Raw genomic sequence first — 26387 nt, forward strand, 5'->3', positions numbered from 1 at the left:
CCAGCTTGGCTCGGTGGATAGAACATCAGCATCTGGACAGAAGGGTCTCGGGTTCAATTCCGGCCAAGGGCGTGTACCTCAATTGTGGGCTTGGCATTGCTGGCCTTGGTCAGGGTGCATGGAGGAGGCAGCCAATTCCTGTGTGTGTCTCTGTCTGTCACCCTCCCTTCCACTTCTCTCTAAAAAAAAAAAAAACAATGGGAAAATATCCTCGGGTGAGGATTAACAACAACTGTAATTCCACGTGGCCACGTGACCCAGAAACATCCTGTCCCCAGATAGGACCTTCCTTTGTCTTCAAGGAACATTTCTCTCTACTTCCCATTTGCTAGTGTTGCGGGATACTTTAGTGGGCCAGATTTCCCTGTCGCTCGCTCATGGTGGTGGTGGTGGGGGGGGGGTTCTTGAGGCACTGCTGAAATGAGCATGAGATGTCGTAAAGACTTTATTTGCCTGGAGTAGCATTCCTCAGGTTTCAAAGTCCCATGTCCCTTAATCCAGTCTTGGAAAAGGTGCAAGGAACCCCAGTAGAGCCAAAAGCAAGGCCAGTGTCCAAAGTCTCCTTTCCATGTTGGAACTGGGTCTGGCAGAGCATCTGGCTAGATTCAGCCCACCAGTCCATTGTGTAAGTCCCACAGGGCTGTGAGTCACACTGGGGGATGCAAGGGAATGCGCCCCCGGCAAAGGGAGTCCCAAGAGAGCCAGAGGACCAAGAGCCAAGATTAAGAACTCCCTTTGGCCCAAAGCGGTTTGACTCAGTGGATAGAGCTTCGGCCGGCAGACTGAAGAGTCCCAGGTTCGATTCCGGTCAAGGGCATGCACCTTGGTTGTGGGCACATCCCCAGTGGGTGGTGTGCAGGAGGCAGCTGATTGATGTTTCTCTCTCATTGATGTTTCTAACTCTCTAACCCTCTCCCTTCTTCTCTGTAAAAAATGAATAAAATATATTTAAAATAATAATAATAATAATAATAATAATAATAATAGAATTCCCTTTGTCTATCTAGGAGTTTAACTATTCAGTTTTCATGTCCATGCAGTGCCCACACCTATTCTGGTCTCTGACTTGTTCCCAGGTGTGACCGACAGGTAAACACCTTCCTGCCTCACCCGGACCTTACTGGATGTGCATCTATTGTCTAGTCCCCATCCATCATCAGGGAACAGACGCAGAGAGTGTGAACCACAGCTTTCTGGCAAAGCCATATAAGTGGCGTTCCTCTATTATCCATTCTTCTCTTTGCTCCTTTCTTGTTATATAACCATCAGATTATTACAATAGTATCTATCACCAGTACTTTAGGTTTTCCAAGTAGGATTTTTTTCCCCTTCCCGCAGGAAAGTCATCACAAATAAAAATCTTTGTAGCAAAGGGCTCGGAGAAGCTTCTTATCCTTTCCCTAGCTTCTGTGGTGATGTATGAAACTGCAAGAACAATTAGAGCAGATGTCAGTGTAAATCTCCAAGGAAAGAAGAAAATAGGCTTCCCAAGTTTCCTTTGAGGATGCCAAGGCATTCTCTTCTCTAGTTACAGTGTGTGTGTGTAACTGAGTGTCCAGGGATTAGCAGACACTCAATGACTTATACCAGTGGCCTGTCTCAATAGCCACAGATACTTATAGAAAGGAAGACATAGCGAATATAATTTTCATTAATTCAACATTAGTCAGGACTTTCAATTTATCCTCATTGTGATTCCACAATAGTAACCACCTCTCCAGTGTTGTTTGCATTCTATATAAATTAAACATTGCTGAGACTTCCCCTTACGTACAGGACCCTTAAGGAAACTCCAATTTTAATGGTGTCACTCAAACCAACAGTTTTCTCCTGCTATGAAAATGTGAGCTATACTAGTAATAGTGCCAATTCATTCGATGCCATCACTGTGGGATCCCCTAGATTCTAGGGCCTAGAAGAATGTTCACTCTGCCCTTCTCACTTTCTAAATAATCAAATAGACACATAGGAGAGGCTGGCATTTGTTATTCCTGCAGCGGGCACCCAATTTCATCTCTGCCTTAGCAAGTACCTTGCTTAATGTATTTTTTGGATGTCAAACTGTAGTGGTTTAAGTTGCAAAACCAATTGGGGTCCTAGCTGGTTTGGCTCAGTGGACAGAGCATCAGCCTTCGGATGGAAGGGTCCCAGGTTCGATTCCAGTCAAGGGCACATGCCTGGGTTGGGGCTTGACCCCAGTGGGGGACTTGCATTGATGTTTCTATCTCTCTTTCCCTCTCCCTTCCTTTCTGAAATCAATAAAGATATATTAAATTTAAAAAAAATTGAATCAGAGGGATTTTAAGGGATAAAATGAGAACCAGTTGGAATAACTTGGTTCCTCTTCAGAACCAAGATCCTTTCAGACTGAGAAAGGATCTTGCCATCATTGAGCTTGAGTAGGCCAATCTTCTTAGTTCAACAATACCCTTAGAACTGAACATTTCAGGGGCAAAAAAATAAAAACAAAAACAAAAACAAAACAAAAAAAACCCTTCCTGAGAGGGCCACTAGGAGGCATATGGAGGAAAGGGTGGTGACTGCATCCAAGAAAGGGGATGGACTCTTAAGAAGACAACCACCTGGCATTCAATGGTGACACTATACCTAAAGCTAGCAGGCCCAGCTCCATGAAAGAGTATAACCACGCTTTTCAAGATCTTCAGAAACATTCTTTGGATCGTCAGATAGGACAGAGAAAGGGTAGAACTTCCAGGGCAGAGAAAGAGGGATACCAGGAGGGACATTTGGAAAACTAGACTCACCTAGCTTGAAGCCCAGAAGATGAGTGCTTCTTGAATCCCAGGAGGTGAGTTGAGGAGAACCTGAGAGGGAATTGGGGAGAAACTGTGAGGGCTAGTTTGAGGGGCAAGTGGGGGCTCAGGCCCAGGAAGGCCCAGGAATGATCTCAGATTCCTATCAGACCCAGCAATACTGGCCCTCTCCTCCACATCAGGTTGAGAGACAAAAGTAAGAGCATGTAGAATCCCAGGACTGCAATAAAGACAATTGGGCAAAGCATCTGAAGACAAGAATACTGTGCTCCATTAGCTCACCATTTCTAAGCTGCTTATAAAAAAAATCTATATTTTACTTTTCATTTGTGTGTATGTGTTTATTTTTAAAGATTTTTATATACAAAGTTCAGTCTATGTTAAGCTGAAAGGAGAAGGATTTGGGGTCATCGGGGTGGTAGCAGCAGATATCAATGATTTTACAAAACATAAATATGCCCTGGCCATGCAGCTCAGTTAGTTGGGTGACGTCTTGAGCACCAAAAGATTGCCTGTTTGATTCTGTAAGGGCACATGCTCGGGTTGTCTGCTTCATCCCCATTGGGGGAAGGGGGGTGTAAGAGGCAGACAATTGAAGTTATGCTCTCACATCAATATTTCTCTCTCTCTCCCTCTCTTTTCCTCCCTCTTTAAAAAAAAATAGGCTTTTTATTATGCACAGAAAATAGACATATCTTCATGAGATTCAAGTCTTTTCTGGTTAGGATCACAGCTGACTCCAGTTTCATAGGTGACTCCCTCTTTCCTACCCCAGAAATGGTTTCATAGAATTCTAATTTTTACAGAGTTACAAACTCAAGGCAAACGTCATAGTTTCATTTTACAAAATGTTGATACCCTACATTCAGAAGGGAAGAAATGGATGCGGAAGCTCAACTCTAGACGTGAGACAGGAAATCTAGTGGTGACAACCGTTGGACAACCCCAACCAAAGCTGATGTAAGCAGCTTTAAATATGCAGAGACAGCAAAAGAGAGAATGAGTATCAAAGTACACAAAGAAATTAGGAAACCAAGATGGAAACCAAAAGTATAGCACACTTTACCCTAGGTCAGGAAACAGTCGAGAATGAAACTATAGTTGAGCACACCCAGTGGCCAGATCCTGGCTTCTAGTGAGAAGTGGCAGATTCTAGGGCTGGGGCACAATGGATCTGGAGTATCTGACAGTGCCAGAAAGCAAGGAACTGCTAATGAAACAAAACCACCACAATGATGGCAGTCTGTCCAGGCAACAGAGGAGCCAACTGAAAATTGAATCTTTTTCCAATGGCCAAAGCTGGACCGTTTCAGCAAAAATAATTAAGTGGTATTGAATTATTACACAGAGTATAAAATACATATCCATTAGTCCATACTAATATAAATAAATGATTGAATGAATGAATTAATGAATAAATAAATAAATAAATAAGAGACAGGCGCCTCCAATCTTGGAGTGATACTACGTTGTCTCAGACTGTGGTAGTTTTAAGACCCTATCACCTTGAATTTTGGCACTGGTAGAAGAGAAAAAAAGGTGTGTGTTAAAGGGTACCTGCAGTAGCCAAGATCTGGCCACTGGGTGTACTCAACTATAGTTTCATTTTCTACTATTTCCTGGCCTAAGGTAAAGTGTGCTATACTCTTGTTTCTATTTTGGTTTACTAATTTCTTTGTGTACTTTGATACTCATAATAATTCAATATCACCCTTCAGGCCTAATAGCCAAACGGAAAGACCTAATATTCCATGACATACAAATGGATTACCAAAACCTGAATCCTCTTGGGTCTCTTAAGGGTGAGATACGGCAGGTGAATTGAATCCTTTTGCTTCTGAATTCTCATGGAAACCTGTCCTTTGCCACAGAAAAAGAATGACCATGTCATGTCAATCAATGTTTTCCCAGGAAGCCAGAATTCATAGGGACTCTAAATACCACCTGAAGAAGTCTGTTGTCAGATAACCCCACCCAGAATTAGAGATCAGTGCCCAGAATCACCAAAAAATTGAATGGAAGAGCGCCAGCTGGTGTGGCTCAGTTGTTTGGGCGTCATCCTGTGCACCCAAAGGTTGCTGGTTCAATCCCCAGTAGGAGGTGTGTAGGAGGCAGACGATCAAGGTTCTGCCCTCACATCAATGTTTCTCTTCCTCATCCTTGCACTCTCTTTAAAATTAATGAAGCCCTGCCAAAACCGGTTTGGCTCAGTGGTAGAGCGTCGGTCTGCGGACTGAAAGGTCCCAGGTTCGATTCCGGTCAAGGGCATGTACCTTGGTTGCGGGCACATCCCCAGGAGGGGGCGTGCAAGAGGCAGCTGGTCGATGATTCTCTCTCATCGATGTTTCTAACTCTCTATCCCTCTCTTCCTATCTGTAAAAAATCAATAAAATATATTTTAAAAAAAAATTAATGAAGCCCTAACCAGTTTGGCTCAGTGGATAGAGCTTCGGCCTGCGGACTCAAGGGGTCCCAGGTTCAATTTCAGTCAAGAGAATGTACTTTGGTTGCAGGCACATACCCAGTAGGGAGTGTACAGGAGGCAGATGCTCAATGTTTCTCTGACTCTCTATCCCTCTCCCTATCTGTAAAAAAAAGAAAATAATATATATATATATATATATATATATATATAGTATATATATATTAATGAAATATAAAATTAATATAAAATTAATGAAAATATATCCTCAGGTGAGGATTAAAAAATACACACACAGTAATGACAATTGTTTTAAAAGTAAAATATACTATGTTAGATGCTGATGAATGCTATGAAGAAAAAGCTGATCAGAATGATGGGGTACTCTTTTATTTTTATTTTTTAATATATTTTTCTTGATTCCAGAGTGGAAGGGAGAGGGAGAGAAAGATAGAAACATCAATGATGAGAGAGAATCACTGATGGACTACCTCCTGCACGGCCCCCACTGGGGATCAAGCTCACAATCTGGACATGTGCCCTGTCTGGGAATCAAAACTTGATCTTCTGGTTTATAGGTCAACTCTCAACCACTGAGCTACGTTGGCCGGGCTGATAGGGTTCTCTTTTAGATAGGGTAGTCAAGGAAGGCCTCTGGACAAGGCCAGTTTGGCTCAGTGGATAGAGCGTTGGCCAACGGACTGAAGGGTCCCGGGTTTGATTCCAGTCAAGCGCATGTACCTTGGTTGAGGGCACATCCCCGGAGGGGGGGTGGGTGCAGGAGGCGGCTGATCAATGTTTCTCTCTCATCCATGTTTCTAACTCTATCTCTCTCCTTTCCTCTCTGAAAAGACCAATGAAATATATTTAAAAAAAAAAAAAAAAAAAAAAAAAAAAGGAAGCCCCCTGCGTTCTGCACAGACCTCAGTGAAAGAAAGGAGTAAGCTGTGAGGGTTTCTGGAGAACAGAAAAGGAGAGTGCAAAGGCCCTGAGGCAGCTACATGCCCAGTGTGTGGGAGTAATACTGAGGCCTGCTTGGCTTTGTCTCCCTCCCCGCCTCCATTTTTCTCCTTTCTTCTTCCTCTTTCCTCTTTTCTTCCTCCCTCCCTTCCTCTCTTCTCTCTCTTCCTCCCTTTCTTCTTTCTCTACTGAAAAAAATGTGTTTTCATGTTCAGTCTAGAGGGAGAATGGCTGGCTGTGGTCCTGAGATGATGCTCATGAGCAGGAGTGAGGCCTGTAAGACAAAACCCTCTGACTTCCACGGTGCTACAGACAGATGGATTCAGGCTTGAAGAGCCTGAGAAGGTGTTTTGACTGAAACATTTCAGTTTTTATTTTTCAATAAAAGGGGCTGTTTTTTATTATTAATTATTATTATTTCTTTTTTTGGCATCTTTTCTTTTAAATTCAAGTACTGGCCCTGGCTGGTTTGGCTCAGTGGATGGAGCTTCAGCCTGGGGACTGAAGAGTCCCAGGTTCGATTCCGGGCTGGGGCACATGCCAGGTTGGGGGCTTGCCCCATAGTGGGTGGCGTGCAGGAGGCAGCCAATCGATGAGTCTCTCTCATCATTGATGTTTCTATCTCGCTCTCCCTCTCCCTTCCTCTCTGAAACCAATAAAAATATATTTTTTAAAAAATTCAAATACCCTTCTGATCACCCATGGTCCAAGAACATTAAGATAATAAACCAAAAGGAAACAGGTATTAAAGATTGGTCTTTAGCTCAGTTGGTTGAACATCTTCCTGTGCACCAAAAGGTCACAGGTTCAATTCCTGGTTAGGGCACATATTCAGGTTGTGGGCTTGACCCCCAGTAGGGGGCGTGCAAGAGGCAGCAAATTGATGTTTCTTCCTCTCCCTTTCTCTCTCTCTCAAATCAATAAAAACATTAAAAAAAAAAAGATTTATCTTCAAACATTATAGCAAATGATGTCACTCACTTTCCTATGGTTTTGCCGACATAAAACAATATCCACACCTCGGTGGTTACCAAACAATTCAGCAGAGCTTCCTTAACTTTGAACATTGGAAGCTACCAGTTTGAATGCTACTATTTTTTAAAATATACTTTATTGATTTTTTACAGAGAGGAAGAGAGAGGGATAGAGAGTTAGAAACATCGATGAGAGAGACTCATCGATCAGCTGCCTCTTGCACACTCCCTCCAGGGGATGTGCCCACAACCAAGGTACATGCCCTTGACCGGAATCGAACCTGGGACCTTTCAGTTCGCAGTCTGACGCTCTATCTACTGAGCCAAACCGGTTTCAGCAACACTACTATTTTTTCAAGCTCCCAATAGCTTTAGGGATCTCAGCAAGAGCTGGAGGAACCAGCTCAGCCTTGGCATAGTGCCAAAGTGTGGCCAGTCTACATTTCGGGTAAATCACAGCAGCATTTACCAGGGCAGATGCCTTCTCCATGAGCTTACCGACAAACAGGGCCGTGGTTCTAGGAGGGAAAGTCTGTGGCCTCGGACAACCGGCTGAATGTCCTAAGAGCTGTTTCTTAATATGTAAAAATGTCAAAAATTCTTTGTAGAGTCCTAAGACTTCTCTCCTTATTAGGGCCACATTCTCAATGAGAGTTCGTTACACCCAGATATTATCACTGAATGTTAAAGATTCATTCTCCCATCAGATACCAAAAGCTCTCTTCTTGGTCTCATGACTCTCTACAGTAGGAGCCAAAAGAACTGGCTTTTTTCTCTTGTAAAAGGGCCTTAGCTTTAGGAAACAGGCCTGGTCATTTGAATCCTGGCTTTACCACTGCTTAGCTGTGTGATTAGGAAAATCACCTACCCTCGGTTAGCATCAGTTTTTTTCATCTATCTCAGCGATGTTCCGTTTTTTGTTTATTTTAGGTAGAGCCACTTAAAAAATAAACAATGCCTGGCCAGCATGGCTCAATGGTTGAACTTCAACCTATGAACCAGAGTCATACTTTGATTTCCTGTCAGGGTGCATGCCCAGGTTGCTGGCTCAATCCCAGTGGGAGGCATGCAGAAGGCAGCTTATCAATTATCTAATCATTGATGTTTCTGTCTCTCCCTTTCCATTCCTCTCTGAAATCAATAAAAATGCATATTTTTTTCAAAAGATATAGGGGAGGGTGGGGGTTAGGGGGAGAGAACAACCAAAGGGCTTGTGTGCATGCATATGGGCCTAGCCAGTTGCCATGGACAACAGGGGGGTGGGGGATGGGGGCATATGTGGGGAGGGGTTTGGGATGGGAATGGGGGGATGAGGACAATTATGTGATAGCATAATCAATAAAAAAATTTTTAAAAAGATGAAAAAAATTAAATAGTGCCCTGGGGTTAGAGTGTCAGACTGAAAGGTTTCAGGTTTGATTCCTGGTCAAGGGTACATATCTTGGTTGCAGGTTCAATTCCCAGCCCTCATCTGGGTGCATGTGAGAGGCAACCCATCCATGTGTCTCCCTCAGATGGATGTTTCTCTCTCTCCTTCTCTAAAAGTCAATGGGAAAAATATTCTTGGGCTAGGATTAAAAAATCCTATATAATAAAAGGGTAATATGCAAATCAACTGAACAGTGGACTGATTGGTTGCTGTGATGCACACTGACCACCAGGGGGCAGACACAGGGGTGGGGGGGGGGGAGCACACTCAGCCACAAGCCTGGCTGACTGTTGGCGAGTGCAGGGACCCATCTTCACACAGCGCCAAGGATGTCCCACTGTGGCTTAGGCCCACTCCCCAGCGAGAAGCGGACCTAAGCTGTCAGTTGGACATCCCCTGAGGGCTCCCGGACTGCTAAAGGATGCAGGCCAGGCTGAGAAACCGCCCTTTCTCACCCCCACCCCCACCCTCGCCCCGCATGAATATTGTACACTGGGCCTCTAGTAAATAAATAAATAAGAAGTAATATGCAAAACCTTGATGTATAAATAGATTAAAGATACCCTGCTCAGGCTGAAGGGGAGCTTGGGAGCACAGATTTCTATCCACTGTGCCTCCTCTTTGTTCCCCCTCTCTCAGGCAGCCCCCAGAGGATCTCCACAAACCAGGGACTTCACAGGGCACTGTTTGAAGATCACTGCTCGGCCCACAGGAACTGGCACAACTTTACCAGCCCCTAGTCTTGATCCCTCATGCTCCAGACCCTCACATTTCTTTAGGTGCCAACAGCCATGCGAGAGAAAGTCCTTCTGTACCTGCTTTTGCCCTATTCCCCAATTTTCATTTCCATTTGAAGACTTGTCAGTTTCCCAAACGATTGGCAATCAAGAATAACCTTACTCAATAGGTGACTCTCTCTCCCACTCTTTCTGTTTTCTTCCCAAGACCTTGGCTCTTGGCATTTGGGAAGCTGTGATGTGAAATTGCCTATGTGAAGTGTTATCTATGTATTTGAGGAAGCACCAAGAAGCTTCACCCATCTGACCTTTCCTTTTAGACCACTGGGGTCATCCAATCTAGGCACGGAATGATGATGGGCTGGTCCGTGACTGTGGACCAGGAAAGAAAGATCCGAATGATTCAAGAGCATGCCAAAAAAAAAAAAAAAAAAAAAAAAAAAAAAAAAAGCACCAATCCAAAAGGGTCAGGCTGAGAGGCAAAACCTTACAATGAGAGACAGGAAGATGGACTGGCTGGCTTGGGAGGAGAAAAGAAGCAGATTTTAAACTTGCTCTCTACAATGTGCCACTAGCCACATGGAAGCATTGAGATGCACTGTAAGTGTAAAATATACACTGGATGTCAAAGACTTGGAACAAAAAAGGAATGTAAAATACCTTACTTATAATTTTTTTTTGAAAGACACTTCTTTCTTTTTTTTTCTTTTTTTAAAAAATATATTTTATTGATTTTTAACAGAGAAAAAGGGAGAGAGATAGAGAGCTAGAAACGTCGATGAGAGAGAAACATCGACCAGCTGCCTCTTGGACACCCCCTACCGGGGATGTGCCCGCAACCAAGGTACATGCCCTTGACCGGAATTGAACCTGGGACCTTTCAGTCCGCAGACCGGCGCTCTACCACTGAGCCAAACCGGCTTCGGCAATAATTTTTTATGTTAAGTTTGATTCAATCTAATTTATAATGATTCTGTTTATGTTCTGTTTATATTGGTTATATTGAAGATGATAATATTTTGTATATATTTGGGTTAAGTAAACTGTATTATTAAAATTCATTCCACCTACCTTTGTACTTATTTATGTGTTTGTTTGTATTTATTTTAAAACATGAGTGCTTCATGAATTTGTGTGTCATCCACACACAGGGCCATGCTAATCTTCTCTCTATTGTTTCAATGTTAGCATATGTGCTGCCAAAGTGAGCACCCTTTTTTACTTTTTTAGATGTGGCTTCTAGAACATTTTAAATTGCCTATCCGTCTCACATGATTGGGCAGTGGTAGTCTAGACTCTAGGCTCTCGACTGGAGAGACATCCTAAGACAAAGAAACAAAGAAGCAGAGACATTATGGCACCTGAAGCCTTCCCCTCAATAAAGAGGCAAAGGTAACCAGCACACCCCTCTCAGACTTCCTCCTCTCACAAGTCGCTAAGATGAAGTCTCTCTACCCACTTTGCTGGGTGAAAGGTTTAACAAGTTTGGGAGGGTGCTGAAGGTGGGGGCAGATTCCCTTTACTCACAGTGGGCCTGGCACTGGCCCCATCACAGACTCCAATACACACTTCAGTGCCAACCCTAGGTTACTTAATTAGGTTCAGTTACATATAACAGACAAAGCCTTGTGAAAATTAATAAGCAGAGACCTCATTTACAATGGTGTTATGTGGCAGAAGGGCCTGGAGAAGACCATTTGCAGGCACATATCACTCAACACACACTACTGACCCCCACAGGAAGAGAGGCACCTTGCATCTCTGACAGGAAGTGATAATACTTGTCTACCTCAGCAGGAGGAAAAAAAAGATTCTTCCCTGCCCGGTAACAGCTCAGCCAATGGGAGACTTCCATAGCTCAAGCCAATGAAAAGTCACTATACTTTGACCTTTCAGTTTCCTTCAGTGGACTTTATCTTTTTTTAAAATATATGTATATTTTATTGATTTTTTACAAAGAGGAAGGAAGAGGGATAGAAAGTTAGAAACATGGTTCATTTGCCTCCTGCACACCCCCTACTGGAGATGTTCCTGCAACCAAGGTACATGCCCTTGACCAGAATTGAACCTAGGACCCCTTCAGTCTGCAGGCCGATGCTCTATCTACTGAGCCAAACCGGTTAGGGCAATAGACTCTACCTTTTAGAACAGCTCCTCCCAAGTCCACAAAAGAGCAGTTTCTCTGGACTTGTGAGTGGTTTGCCATTAGACCTGCATGTTGCATATTGCAATTCTTTGTTGTTTCTGAATAAACACATGTTGCTGGAGAAATATAGGGCAGTCTGTTAAAGGTCAACAGCCCAAAATAACAGTCGCATAAACAAGAGAGAACTTTATTTCTCCCTTAAGGAGAAAGAAAAAAGAAAAAAAAAAACTTGAGAGAAATAAACTTCTCTTTTGTTTTTCTACTGGTGTTTGGACTTAGTCTATTATATGCAACTGGACCTAATGAGAAAGGGATGCATGAGTTTCTAACAGTCACTTTGGACCAATGAGAAATGAGCTAATGAGGACAAAGAAGCAAGAGAGAGGGAACTTGGGACCTGGATGACAGAGGAGCTATCATTGGATTATTATACCATAATTCAGGAAGGCTATTTGGGTTCCATGTTCCAGGCAGAATAAAAGTGAAGAGGGCGGGAGTAAGACCGTTTCCTTCTTTTTAAGAGACTCCCAGGAGCAGCATACAACGCTCTATATTTCATTGGCCAGAACTTAGTACAGGGAATAGGAAATGGTATTTAGTTAATGAGTTGGTGTCTTGAATAAAATCAAGATCTATCACTGAGAAGAAAGGGGAAAATGAATGTTGGCATGGGCAATACATTTGTACCCCTCAGGTACATGTGGATGACCTGTATTTCTCTGAAAGGACCCACAGAATGGTTCTGCAGCTTCCAGCATGGGCATGTGGGTAAAAGATAAGCCACAGAGCACTGACCCTCCAAAGATCTCCCCCTGGTTCCCACAAATGAAGGGAGCATGGAGCAAATTAAGACTGTGCACAGGGACGGGCGGAAGATCATCTCTAGAGCAATCCTACTTCAGTCGCAATTGGGTGCTTAGGAGTATTGGTTGTTTGTGTTTTTTTTTTTTTTTAATATATATACATTTTATTTATTTATTTATTTATTTTTATTTTTTATTTTATTTTATTTTTTAGAAAGGAAGGGAGAGGGATAGAGAGTTAGAAACACCAATGAGAAAGAAACATCTATCAGCTGCCTCCTGCACAACCCTACTGGGGATGTGCCCACAACCAAAGTATTGTACATGCCCTTGACCAGAATCGAACCTGGGACCCTTGAGTCTGCAGGCCGATGTTCTATCCACTGAGCCAAACCAGTCAGGGCTTTGTCTCATGTATGACAGGTGTCCCAATTGGTGGCTTCATGGGTTCATGTAACCAAACTGCAAGAAGGGCAGGTGCAGCGAGCCTCAAGGGCAATTGCAGTCACTCAAATGGCACCGTCTCCCTGCATCACCTGCAGCTGCGGACTGGCTTCTGCTCAGCTGGGAATTTGTCTGCCAAATCAGCCTCATATCCACCCCCAAAACGGAGCTGCCCCTTCCTCCCTGTCTCCAGGTAGAAATTTTAAAAATGCCCAAGGGAGAGTTCTGATTGGTCCAGCATGCATCACATACCCTGTCCAGACATTAAGATTGAGTGGGGCACGAGTAAGGATGAGCCTGACTGTGGATGGACAAAATAATGCTTTGTAGAAACCTTTATTCAAATGAGAGATGAGCCCTGACTGGTTTGACTCAGTGGATAGAGGGTCAGCCTACGGACTGAAAGGTCAAGGGCATGTACCTTGGCTGTGAGCACATCACCAGTGGAGGGTGTGCAGGAGGCAGCTGGTTGATGTTTCTCTCTCTCATTGATGTTTCTAACTCTCCCTCTCCCTTCCACTCTGTAAAAAATCAATAAAATATATATATTTTAAATAAATAAATAAATATGAGAGATGAAAATACATAGAAAAAGTTTTGCCCTTTGTTGTGAACGTTTCTCCTCAATTTGATGTTTGCATTTTAGTTTGATCAATGCAATAAACACTGCAAAGCTCTCATTTTGTACTGGACTCCTGTACCCCTTTGTATCTTTTAGTCACGGTAGCAGATGATTACATTATAGTTTTTATTAAACCCGTTTCAGTCCTAAAGATATACTCAGCCTATTGATAGTATTTAGGTCTCTCCCGAGACCTCTCAATAATATCTATTCTAACTGCTGCTCTCCTGGGTTCCCTTGCCCAAATGGCTACTCACAATTACTTAGGGGTCCTTGCTGGTGAATAATAGAAGCCGGCTTAGGTGGGCTTAGGAAAAAAAAAGATGATAGAACCTGTGGGGTTCAAAAAACAGGTGCTGGAGAGATCGAAATCTGAAAATGAAAGGCGGTAAGGTACCTAGGTAGCCATTGTCTCCGTTTTTCAGTTTCTTTACCTGCTCCTGCCCCACCCCAATCCCGCCTGGGGCTATGCTGATGTTCCCCTGCTTTGCTGCACTTTCTCTGCAGATTAGCTTTCTTTGCGTTCACGGGGAAGAGAGCTGCCTCACACCCACGCCGTTCCAAAATGAGTCTATTCTCCCACATCAAGTCCACAGTCTCCTAAGGACCCGTCCCACCCCCAAATAGTAACCGACCCACTTGAGCTAGGGGTCTTCCTCTATTTGTTTTTAGGTTCACCAACTTTATTTTTTAAATCATAAAATGTTTATTTATTATTAAATTATTTTTTCTTCCAAAAGATCTTCCCTTACTCCAGTCGACTATGGTCAGGGGAATAGAGTCTCAAATGATAAACATGCCCCTGGACCCAACTGTGCAGGGGGTGGGAATACCTGTTGTTAGAATCTTCCTGAGAACTTCCTGAGATGGATCCCCAAGTGGGAAGAGCGTGGTAAAGAACAGCCAAGACCACCCTTTTTACTTCTTGCCTAAAATACCTGGCGACAGTTGGCAGTCGACAAACAATGCATATGTTACCCTGAACAAACTATTCTTTGATCAATATAATGGTTTGTTTTGGTCCCACAGAGAGCAGAGGCCTCTAACACTTGGAGTCCAGGTGATGTTAGAAGCAGAAAACAGCTTGGTCAAGACACCATCAAGATTTTTTGTTTTTGTTAATTCTCACCGAGGGTATTTTCCCACTGATTTTTAGAGAGAGTGGGAGAGACACACAGAGAGAAACATAGATGTGAGAGACACATCCATCACACATCGATTGGTTGCCTCCGCATGCACCCCATCTGGGGCCAGGGGATCGAGTCTGCAACCGAGGTACAGAGGTACATGCCTTTGACTGGAATCAAACCCAGGACCCTTCAGTCCATGGGCCAATGCTGTATCCACTGAGACACACCAGCTAGGGCCCCACCAAGATTTTTAATCCCAAAGAATGCTGTCCTCCAAGTGTAGTCTCAAGTAGATGAACTAATGTCACATGAATTTGTGACATTATAACAAGAAGAGACACGTGAAAAAATGCCAGTCTTATCTCCCTCTACAATTTTCCCTTCAGTGATCCTCTCCACTTCTACGGTTTTAACTGCCATCTCTAGAGAAGACTCATAAATCTATACTGTAGTCCTCCCCTCTAGACTCAGCTCTATATGTATTTCCAACTGCACTGGGTATTGTTATAAATATTCAAAATTCATTGTGACCAAAACAAAACTATCTTTCCCCACAAATTTGCTCTTAGCACATTACCAAACAAGCACTCACTGGCATTTCCTTACAACTGCTGCCAAGCTCGACTCCTTCCTGCCTCCTCTCCATCTGTCCCTTTTGGGTAAACACTCATGTCTTATCTGGACAACTACAATGAACTCCTCACTATCTTACTTTTTCTCTCCCTGTCCTCCAGTCCATTTTTCATGCTAGAATCAAATTATCTTTTTAATTCCAGACTCTGGCCATTGCGGCTCAGTTGGTTGAGTTTTCCAGATACTGAGAGGTCATTGGTTAGGGCACATGATTGCTATAGGGATTTCAGGCTTGGTCCCCAGTAGGGGCATGCAGGAGGCAACTCATTAATGTTTCTCTCTCCCCCTTTCTCTCTCTAAAATCTATAAAAACATTAAAGCCGAGACAGGTTTGGCTCAGTGGATAGAGCGTCGGCCTTCGGACTGAAGGGTCCCGGGTTCGATTCTGGTCAGGGGCATGTACCTTGGTTGCGGACACATCCCCAGTGGGAAGTGTGCAGGAGGCAGCTGATCGATCTCTCTCTCTCTCTCTCTCTCTCTCTCTCTCTCTCTCTCTCTCTCTCTCTTTCTCGTCGATTTTTCTAACTTTCTATCCCTCTACCTTCCTCTCTGTAAAAAAAAAAAAAAAAAAAAAAAAAAAATCAATAAAATATATTAAAAATAAAAATAAAAAGTCCAGTATTGCTCTCCATATGAAAAGCTCCCGGTCACCTCCCAAAGCTGCTTAGCAATCTAAGCTCTTAAGATTTTTTTCTAGCTTTTGCTTGCCCAGCTGCATCCCCCATTATGTGCCAGGCCTTACCCCTCATCTCCTCTTTACACCCTATTAATGTCAATCTCTCACCCTTCCAGAAACAAGTGTTTTCCAACCTAGATGCCAGAATGCATATTCCAGAGCAGTGACCGGGAATGTGATGTGCCATAATGGAGCCACGCGCAAGTCCTAAGGGAGCCCAGAGCAGGAGCATCCATCAGTCTGCGTGCTGGGGGAAGAGGCATTTTAAGCCCCGAGTAGGAATGGCCAGGTGGCATCTAAGGGGAAAGGATCATCAGAATAAAAGGCTAGGAAACGGCAGGAGCATAGGAGCAGCTTTCAGTGCTTAGCATCTCACTGTAGGGGAGTGTGTGTGGTGGGGGAGGGAGGCAGGGCACTGGCAGTTCCGGCCCAGCTAAACTGTAGACGGGGTGGTACAGCCTATTAGCGGAGCAGCCTCCAGAGATCTGCAGGACAAAGAGATCCCTCAGGAATATAGAAAGAACCTAACAAAATGCAAAGCTTTGCCAGTGATTTCAGGAGAGAAATGCTTGGGCAAGAACTAGGGCAGTGAAGGCAGTGGTCTCCTGAGAGAATCAATGAGTTGGATTTAAATTAAAAAAAAAAAAAAAATGGGGGACGGGGTAGCCTTGCCCAGGGAGTGGTGTCAAGGAGGAATCTGGTTACCTATATATGAGAAAATATAATGTTTTTATTTAAAACTTTTATTGTTGACACTACTGCAGATGTCCCCCGTCCCCTCCCCCTTTGCCCACATCCACCAGCTCCCGCCCTCTTCCCTCCTTGGCCCTCACCACACTGTTGTCTGTGTCCATGGGCTATGCATACATGTTCTCTAGCTAATCCCCTCGCCTCCTTTATCCACTGACATTTGTCAGTCTGTTCAAATTACCCATGCCTCTGGTTCTATTTTAAAAACAAAACTCAAAAGAGTGCATGTGAAGATCCAGTTGACCTTGTTAAGCATATCATGAATCGCATCGAACCTCTAAAGGGGCACTCCAGCCAAAACCGGTTAGGCTCAGTGGATAGAGCGTGGGCCTGTCAACTGAAGGGTCCCAGGTTCGATTCTGGTCAAGGGCCTGTATTTTGGTTTCGGGCACATCCCCGGTGTGTGTGTGTGTGTGTGTGTGTGTATGCAGGAGGCAGCTGGTCTATGTTTCTCTCTCATCGATGTTTCTAGCTCTCTATCTCCCTTCCTCTCTGTAAAATAAATCAATAAAATATATTTAAATAGATAAATAAATAGGCACTTCAAGGGGCTGTACAAATGGAAGGTTTTTATAGGCAGATGGGTGGGGCAGGCTTCCAGTTAGCATAAGATTATTCTTTAGTCCAGGTGTGTGTGTGTGTGGGGGGGGGGGGGAACAGTAAGGGTTTTATCATGCAGATTGCCTCTTCATCCTAAAGGGAGGTGAGGGGAGAGGTAGAGAGGACTCACGTGACAGATTACCTCATCAGTGTTGGCCAGGACATTTTAGACTGGTTGGCGAAGATTACATTTCTGGTAAGGATTGAAACTACCGTGAAGTGGAGCATGAAGTCTAGGTTTGGTATCATGGGCAAACGTGACACTATTTTGGGCCTGCGGTGTTCTTTTTAACAATAGAATGCCTACCCCGCAGGAAAAAAACAATGTGTAAAGCCTCTAGTTGTTGGTGCCTGGTGCATGGCAGGTTTTCAAGAGGGTTTAAAGCTTACAAACCATGTGAAATACATTGGGTGAAACGATCTCAGAAGCGTCGGATACCAGGGCAGACAACTTACCAGCTTGAAAACCAAGGCCCAGGGCTTCCCGCGCTTCCAGTCAGAGGAGGGTGGAGTTGAGATTCCAGACAAGGCCTTTGGCCTGAGACCGGAGCCTTCCGCAGTGCCTGAAGGCAACTGGTATTACGGCAGCTGGAATTCTTCTGAGCGGGCTCTCTTAATTCCCCGCCCCAGAAAGATTCCCAGAAATGAAAGAAAGGTCATCACCATTTTAATGGTGCACCGTGACACTCCTGAAGCCGAGATTGGCGGATGCGGGAATTCATCCCGCACGTAAACTGGTGGTTGGCAGGGAGGGGGGGGAGGGAGGCGGCTCTTAGAGTTGAATAACTTCAGCTAATAGCGAGGACAGTGTGGGCCCCTGGTGACTGTGGACTCTTACCTTGTAAATGGCAAACAGGAAGGCACCCAGGGTGTCCTTTGTCATATGCTAATGAAGTGGCTCTGCTCACACAAAGGCTGGAGGGAGGTGAGAGGAGTGTGCTGCCTGTTCCCACCAGGGGCTGGCAGTCCTGGACCCGGAAGTAGGAGGTCTTCCTCTGCCCGACTTGGCCTTCTGACCTAGAGCAAGACCCTGGTTTCCCCAGACCTTTGTGTGTTTTTAGTGAAATGTATATAGTCAAATCTAGAGGTGGCTGCTGCCTACCGTCCACTTGGCAACCAGGTCATAGGTCATCTTCTTTCCTAGTCAAATCAACCAAGAACTACCAGCCTCTCTAAATAGAGGGTAGTGTTTGCAGGAAACTTAGGAGCTCTTCCTGCTTTATGCAAGTTGCAAATCCTTCCCAGGCATCCATGTTCGTGGAATCTGTGGTGGTACATGATGGGGTCCCTGCCCTCAACGACTCACCTTTGGATAGGAGACAGGACTCGTGGGTAGACCGAAAGCTGGGTGGGCCATGTAGACAAATAACTATGCAATATGACAGAATGGGTCCCACGTCACACGGGTTCGATTGTTACCGGAAAATGGACTGAGCCTGTGGGGGTCTGCTTCAGGCCGGCCTATAATGTGTGGGTTCTTGACTCTGTGCAGGAAACATTTCACAGCAGGTTTCCAAGTGACTTGGAGAACATGGTTATTAAAGCCGGGGACCGTGAGGCAGGAGAGAAAAGTCAACAGGAGAGCCTGCTTTGGCTCTTTAGAAATACTATAGGAGCTGAAACCGGTTTGGCTCAGTGGGTAGAGCGTCAGCCTGAGGACTGAAGAGTCTCAGGTTTGATTCCGGTCAAGGGCATGTACCTTAGTTGCGGGCACATCTCCAGTAGGAGGTGTGCAGGAGGCAGCTGATCAATGTTTCTCTCTCATCGATGTTTCTAGCTCTCCTTTTCTCTCTGTAAAAAATCAATAAAAAAAAAAATATATATATATATATATATATTTAAATATTTTTCTGTAGTATGTTTTATTTTATTTTTAAAATATATTTTATTGATTTTGTACAGAAAGGAAGTGAGAGAGATAGAGAATTAGAAACATCAATGAGAGGGAGTCATCGATCAGCTGCCTCTTGCACACCCCCTACTGGGGATATGCCCGCAACCGAGGTACATGCCCTTGACCGGAATCGAACCCGGGACCCTTCAGTCCTCAAGCCAACGCTCTATCCATTGAGCCAAACTGGTTTTGGCAATAAAATATATATTTTTAAAAAGAAATACTATAGGAAAGACAAGAGCCTAAGCAGGGCTGATTTGGTTCACTGAGAAGTCTGAGAAAAGGGGCCTTGGAGACAGTTAACCAGGACAAGCTGCCACTGCCCGTTCCTCCTTAGGTTGCAAGTCTCCGGGGTCCCTTAGAGTTTCGGAGTTGCCCATCTGTGGAGGAAGAGAGGCAGAGGCTAAAGGGTCAGGAGTACTCCTGGAAGGGAGAGTGTGAGCTAGGTCCTCAATGTTGAGGGTTTTTAAAGGCTGGGGATTTAGGGAGGTCTTAGGGGAGAATTCAATAGAATATTCATCAGCTTCTCCAAGTGTGCCCTTTCAGGGTCTTGTTCTCAGCAGATTCGTCTTTGCAGCCTGTCTGGCCTCGCCAGCTTGGCTCTGCTGCTTTTCTGAGGCAGGTGCTGAAATACAGCTGAGGCACAGAGGTGATTTCTAGGGAGGTGACCTTCTGTATCTGGCTGTAAATTCCTTTGCCAGTTTGCTCAGCTGTTTGCCTCAGTTTCCCCATTCTACTTGCCAAGGAATTTTCCTAGCTTCTTACTCTCCTGCCTCCCCATCACAAGAGAGGTACAAAGGTGGGAACAAAGCCCTAAGGGAGTGGTTGGTTTGGGAAGCTCCACAGCAATGTGTTCTATGAGCTACAGAGGCCTCCCACTCCTGGCTGATGACTACAAATCAATGGAAGACTCTATATATACAGATCGCTGGGCCCTTTCCCCAGAGACACAGATTTTGTGGATCTAGGGTAGAGCCTGGGGGTGTCTAGTAGAAAAACAAGACAAAACAAAAAAAAACAACAACAACAACAATAAGAAAGCAAAGTGTCCTGCCCGTCCGTGCTTCTGTGGAACAGCCAGTTTTGGAGCCTGTCGGTGCAGTGGGTGGACAGGCCCAAATAATCATGTTGTTACAATAGAACCATTGTTAGTGCTCTTGGGAGTAGGTTTGTGTACAAGCCGAGAGGGTCACCCAATGAGGAAGGAGGGTGGGCCAGATCCTGAGGATGTGATTGTGGAGGCCAAGCCCCCCCCCCCCCCCCCCCAAGGCCATGTCCTGCTCAAGGAGCAAGAGTGGCTCTGAGTTGGTGGAGTAGACAGAGAGAAGGAGGGCAGGACATGAGACCAAGGAGGGGAATTTGAGGACAGCTTGTAAAGAACTGGCCTTGATTATTATGCTAAGGAGTACGGACTAGATTGTGGAGATACTGGAGGACCAGCCAAGGTTATTTTTATGCTCATGATAACCTTGATAGAATACTATAAGGTCCTGTAGTCGGTGTAGGGATTTGATTATTTCTTCCCTCACTCTCTTGTATAAATCAGTGAATAATTAAGAATTCCAGTGAATTTCAATCAGCAAATTTAGAGCAGAACAGGAGGAAGCCTGTCTTGAAACAACCTCTCACTTGGACTGTTGAAATAGCTTTTTGGGATTGGACACCTTGCTTCAGGCTTGTCTATCTCGGGTTGGTCCTCCTTGTTGCTTCTGAGAGGTACTGTTTCTAAAATGCTTGTCACATCCTTGCTTAAAACCCTTCAGTGGCCCCTGTGGTCTCCATACAATAAATTTTCACGTTAGCCTGGGGACATAGGACACAGGCATTCGTGATCGATCTGGTGGCATCTTCTTATTGTAGAAGTCTTGTTTCCTTTTGGTCTATGTAAGCTAATTTAAGTTATTTTAACCAAAAGAGGGGGGGAGGAGTGAGGGATTGTTATCATTGTTAAGGAGAGGAGTGTCTCATGAACCTGGAGGTGGAATGAGGCTGTTTCTCAGGAAGGCACAGGAACCAGAGGAACACTGCAAAGTTGGTGAAGTTTTCTGCCCTTCCCTCTGCCTCCTGCCTTCCTCCATGTTTTCTTTCTTTCTTTTTAATATATTGTATTGTTTTTTTTTAGAGAGGAAGGAAGAGAGATAGAGAGTTAGAAACATCGATGAGAGAGAAACATCGATCGGCTGCCTCCTGCACACCCCCCACAGGGGATGTGCCCACAACCAAGGTACATGTCCTTGACAGGAATTGAATCCAGGACTCTTCAGTTCGCAGGCCGATGCTCTATCCACTGAGCCAAACCGGCTAGGGCTTCCTCCATGTTTGCTTTCTGCTCAGCAGACAGCCTGTTTGGCTCTGGGTTTGGTGTAAGCAAAAGGTCACACAAGACCCCCAAGAGAAGGTGACCATCTCTGCACTGATAAACTTGGCTTCAGAAAGTTCTCCTCTTTGATTCTGTGTCTCTGTTGTTTATCCCTCGATAAAAATAAATAAATAAATAAATAAATAAATAAATAAATAAATGAATGAATGGTTTTGATGAAAATCTAACACATTCTCATTGGAAAAATTGCAAAAACAGTGTTTAAAAACACAGAAGAAAATTAAATTTTCTTTGAAATATATTTTTATTGATTTTAGAGGGAGAGGGAGAGAGTCAAAAAGAAACATTGATGTGAGAGAGAAACATTCACTGGTTGCCTCTGTACGGGCCAACCCACAACCTGGGTACGTGCCCTGACTGGGAATTGAACCGGAACCTTTGGGCGCATGGGAGGATGCTCAACCAACTGAGTCACACCAGCCAGGGCAGAAAATTAATTTTTCACGGGCCTGCCACTTCCTGCCCTCAGAGTTAAACACTGTTGGGCGCCAAGATTATAGCCAATTTTCTCACCTCTGTATCCCCTACATGTTTATACTACTTACCTGGTAATGCCTGGTAATATATTTTGTAGCTTTTTGTCAGTCTTTTTAAGTTATTTTGCAAATGTTAAGCCTTGTCTCTATGAACAAATTAATTTTAAAATGTGTGCTTCTGTACTTGATTCAGGAAAGTGGATCAGAGCTTCACTACCTGGAATTGCAAACTCACCTATCTTTAGTGCCCACAGAGAGACAGCAGAGGGAACATAGGACCACATCCTTGGGACTATTATAAATTTTGGTCAACCATTACCCCTCATTTCTTTTCAAGTTGCTTAATGTTTCCTTTTTTATTTTTATTTTTTTAAACATATTTTATTGATTTTTACAGAGAGAAAGAGAGAGGAATAGAGAGTCAGAAACATCGATGAGAGAGAATCATTGATCAGCTGCCTCCTGCATACACCCTACTGGGAATGTGCCCACGACCAAGGAATCGAACCTGGGACCTTTCAGTCCGCAGGCTGACGCTCTGTCCACTGAGCCAAACAAGTTAAGGCAATGTTTCCTTTTTAAAAAATATATATATTTTTTTTTATTGATTTCTGAGAAGTTAGGAGAGGGAGAGAGAGAGATAGAAACATCAACGATGAGAGAAAATCATTGATTGGCTGCCTCCTGCCTGGCCCCTCACGGGGGATGGAGCCCTCAACCCCAGCATGTATCTAGATGGGAATCAAACCATGACCTCCTGGCTCATAGGCTGATGCTCAACCACTGAGCCATGCCAACCAGGCTCTTTTTAAAAAAAATTTACCATCTGTTATCTCTTCATTTAATTTTTCAAAGGCCTGGACAACTTCAATCTTCAGATTTTTCAAATGTGGATGATTCCAGGTTCCTAAAAAGCTCCAAGCTCCCATCATCTAAAAGTCTCACAAGCCTGAGTAACTACCTCTCTCAAGTTCTTCAGCCTAAATAATCTCCTCTCTCAGGAGCCCCCATATTTTCATCTGTTTCCCCTTGATAGAATTCTCTAGGTCCTGGGTTGATCTCACCCTCCAGGACTCCTGAAACCTCAGACATCTGGGATATCTGAAGTGGGGACCAACACACTGGAGGGGTCCTCTGGTAATAAATACCACTTCTCCTCATGTTTGGGTCATTTTTGCCTTTCCCATAGACTGGGTGACTTATAAACAACAGAAATATATTTCTCACAGTTTTGGAGGCTGGAAGTCTGCCATCAGGATGACAGCATGGTCAGATTCTGGTGACAGCCCACTTGTGGGTTGCAGAGTGCCAACTTCTTGTTGTACCCTCACATGGAGGAAAGAGTGTAAGAGAACTCTCTGAAGTTTTTTTTTTTTATATATATATATATCTTATTGATTTTTTTACAGAGAGAAAGAGAGAGGGATAGAGAGTTAGAAACATCGATGAGAGAGAAACATCAATCAGCTGCCTCCTGCACACCCCCCACTGGGGATGTGCCCCCAACCAAGGTACATGCCCTTGACTGGAATCGAACCTGGGACCCTTCAGTCCGCAGGCTGATGCTCTATCCACTGAGCCAAACTGGTTTCAGCTGAAGATTTTATATATATATATATATATATATATATATATATATATATATATAGAGAGAGAGAGAGAGAGAGAGAGAGAGAGAGAGAGAGAGAGAGGAATATATATATATATATATATAGAGAGAGAGAGAGAGAGAGAGAGAGAGAAGAGAGAGAGAGAAGGAAGAACGAACGAAAGAAAGAAAGAAAGAAAGAAAGAAAGAAAGAAAGAAAGAAAGAAAGAAAGAAAGAGAGAGAGAAAGAGAGAAGGGGGTAGTAACCTCATTCCTAAAGACTTCACCTTAATGTAATCACCTCTCAAAGATACCCCCCCCCCGCGCGCGCGCGTGCGCGCACACACACACACACACACACACACACACACACACACACCTCCTAAGACCATCACAATAGTATTAGAGCTTCACATTGGAATTCTAGCATACAAATTATGGGGAAACACAAACATTCAGTCCATAACAGCAATATAAAAGAATGGAACTTTAGCTGTAGTTCTAATTGATCCCTTGTCTTCTCAAATACTTTTCTCTGTTGAAATTGTCTTGTTGGGAGCCTACCTGTTGTATAGGGTGGCAGTATTTTTTTTTTTTTTTCAGAGTCCAGCTCTTTTATTGAATGTGTTACACAAGAGGTTTAGTAAAAGAGACCAGAGTCCGTGTCATCATCAGACTCCTCAGGTGCATTTTTCTTTGCTTCCTCTTTCTTCTCCTCAGCTGAGGCCGCAGTGGTGGAGGGGGCAGGACCTCCTGCGGGTGCAGCACTAGCTGCGGGGGCAGGTCCACCAGCCCCTACGTGGCAGAAAAGGCTTCCAGTGTTGACATTGGCCAGAGCCTTTGCAAACAAGTCTGGCTGGAAATGTTCAACATTTACCCCGGCTGCTTTAATGAGGGCACAGATCTTATCCTCCCTCGCCGCCAGCTCATCCTCATGCAGGATAAGGCTGAGTGGATACAGGTGAGCTCCTAGACGGACGCCAAGGTGCGGGCAAGTGCCGGGCCAGGGCTGCCCTGCGTGGTGCTGGTTGCCAGATGAAGGGAGGGCCTCACCCCAAGGTGGCCTTTGCTTCATCAGAGAACCGAGCACCTTACCAGCAGCTGGGGAGAGGGTGGTTGGCAGTATTTTAACTCATGCTGTATTTATTGTCAGCTCTGCAGGTCTAGAAGCATGATATATTTATGCCAACTCACAGGAGACTCTTACATAAATCAACATGCCACGTTAGCCACTATACTCTTTTTTTAAATTTTTTTTTAAATCAATTTTAGATAGAGAGGTAGGGAGAGGGAGAGAAAGAGAAACACTGAAAGAGAGAAGCATTGATCCTCTGGGGATTGAGCCTGCAACTCAGGCTTGTGCCCTGACTGGGAATCCAAAGGCAACCTCTCGGTACATGAGGTGACACTCAACCAACTGAGCCACACTGGCCAGGTGACTATACTTCTTTAAATTTTTTAATTTATTGATTGATTTTTAGAGAGAGAAAGGAAGGGAGGGGGAGAGAGAGAAACGATTTGTTGTTCCACTTATTTATGCATTCATTGGTTGCTTCTTGTGTATGTCCTGACTGGAGAGCACATCTGCATCTTTGGTGTATTGGGACGACACTCTCACCAGCTGAGCTACCTGGCCAGGGCACTACTATGCTTCTTAAATACACATACAGGGTGTCCCCAAACTGTATACACACTTGGAATAATTAATTCCAATGGGTTAGATCTAAAAAGAAAGACCTACAAATGAGCTATCCTCTGTTACAGTGTGTATACATTTTTGGGGGACACCCTATGTACTCTTGTTGCCTGTAAGTCCTGTAGGCTTAGGTCAAACTCCTTAGCTTGGCACTCCAGGCCTTTACAATCTGGCCTTGAACCAACTTGCTATTGGTTCTCATAGGTCATTCATGTACTACCACCTACATGCAGTTAACTTTGTCTGGAATGTCCTTTCTGACACATTCCCAGACAAAGTCTATGTTTTAATTGAAGGTCCAGATCAAATATTACCTTTTGTCAGTCCTTCTCTGACTTACCCTGCCCTTACAGCAACTATATTAATTGCTTCCAGCTCAAGGGTATTATGGCCCTTATTCGGTTATATCTTACCTATCCTCATGCCTGCCTCTCCCATTGGATAGTGAACCCCTTGAGAACCAGAATGCTATTTCATCCAAGGTAACCCAGGGTACAGCACATTGACCAAGTACAAGAACCTCAAAAATGTAGACCTTGCTGGGACCGGTTTGGCTCAGTGGATAGAGCATCGGCCTGCGGACTGAAAGGTCCCGGGTTCGATTCCGGGCAAGGGCATGTACCTTGGTTGGGGGCACATCCCCAGTGGGGGGTGTGCAAGAGGCAGCTGGTCGATGTTTCTCTCTCATCGACGTTTCTAACTCTCTGTCCCTCTCAATTCCTCTCTGTGTAAAATCAATAAAATATATTAAAAAAAAAAAAAAAAAAAAAGCTTTTCACAAAGATGGCGCCGAAAGCGAAGAAGGAAGCCCCTACCCCTCCCAAAGCCGAAGCCAAAGCAAAGGCTTTGAAGGCAAAGAAAGCAGTGTTGAAAGGCGTCCACAGCCACAAAAAAAAGAAGATCCGCACGTCACCCACCTTTCGACGGCCAAAGACACTAAGGCTCCGGAGGCAGCCTAAATATCCTCGGAAGAGCGCACCCAGGAGAAACAAGCTTGACCACTATGCCATCATCAAGTTCCCCCTGACTACCGAGTCAGCCATGAAGAAGATAGAAGACAATAATACACTTGTGTTCATTGTGGATGTCAAGGCCAACAAGCACCAGATCAAACAGGCTGTGAAGAAGCTCTATGACATTGATGTGGCCAAGTCAACACCCTGATCAGGCCTGATGGCGAGAAGAAGGCATATGTTCGACTGGCTCCTGACTATGATGCTTTGGATGTTGCCAACAAAATTGGAATCATCTAA

The 26387-nt window shown here is 44.3% G+C and overlaps 1 non-coding gene and 2 pseudogenes across 1 annotated transcript; 1 reads left to right on the forward strand and 2 right to left on the reverse strand.

The window, feature by feature from the left end:
- The first annotated feature begins 5143 nt into the window (after positions 1 to 5143).
- On the forward strand, positions 5144 to 26387 carry LOC118717285 (annotated as a pseudogene).
- On the reverse strand, positions 10403 to 10508 carry LOC118717902. Its single transcript, XR_004987650.1, has one exon. It is a non-coding gene; the product is annotated as a U6 spliceosomal RNA (small nuclear RNA).
- LOC118717286 lies at positions 24024 to 25557 on the reverse strand (annotated as a pseudogene).

This window comes from Pipistrellus kuhlii, unplaced genomic scaffold (assembly GCF_014108245.1).
Source record: "Pipistrellus kuhlii isolate mPipKuh1 unplaced genomic scaffold, mPipKuh1.p scaffold_m20_p_13, whole genome shotgun sequence".
In the NCBI taxonomy this organism is placed as follows: domain Eukaryota; kingdom Metazoa; phylum Chordata; class Mammalia; order Chiroptera; family Vespertilionidae; genus Pipistrellus; species Pipistrellus kuhlii.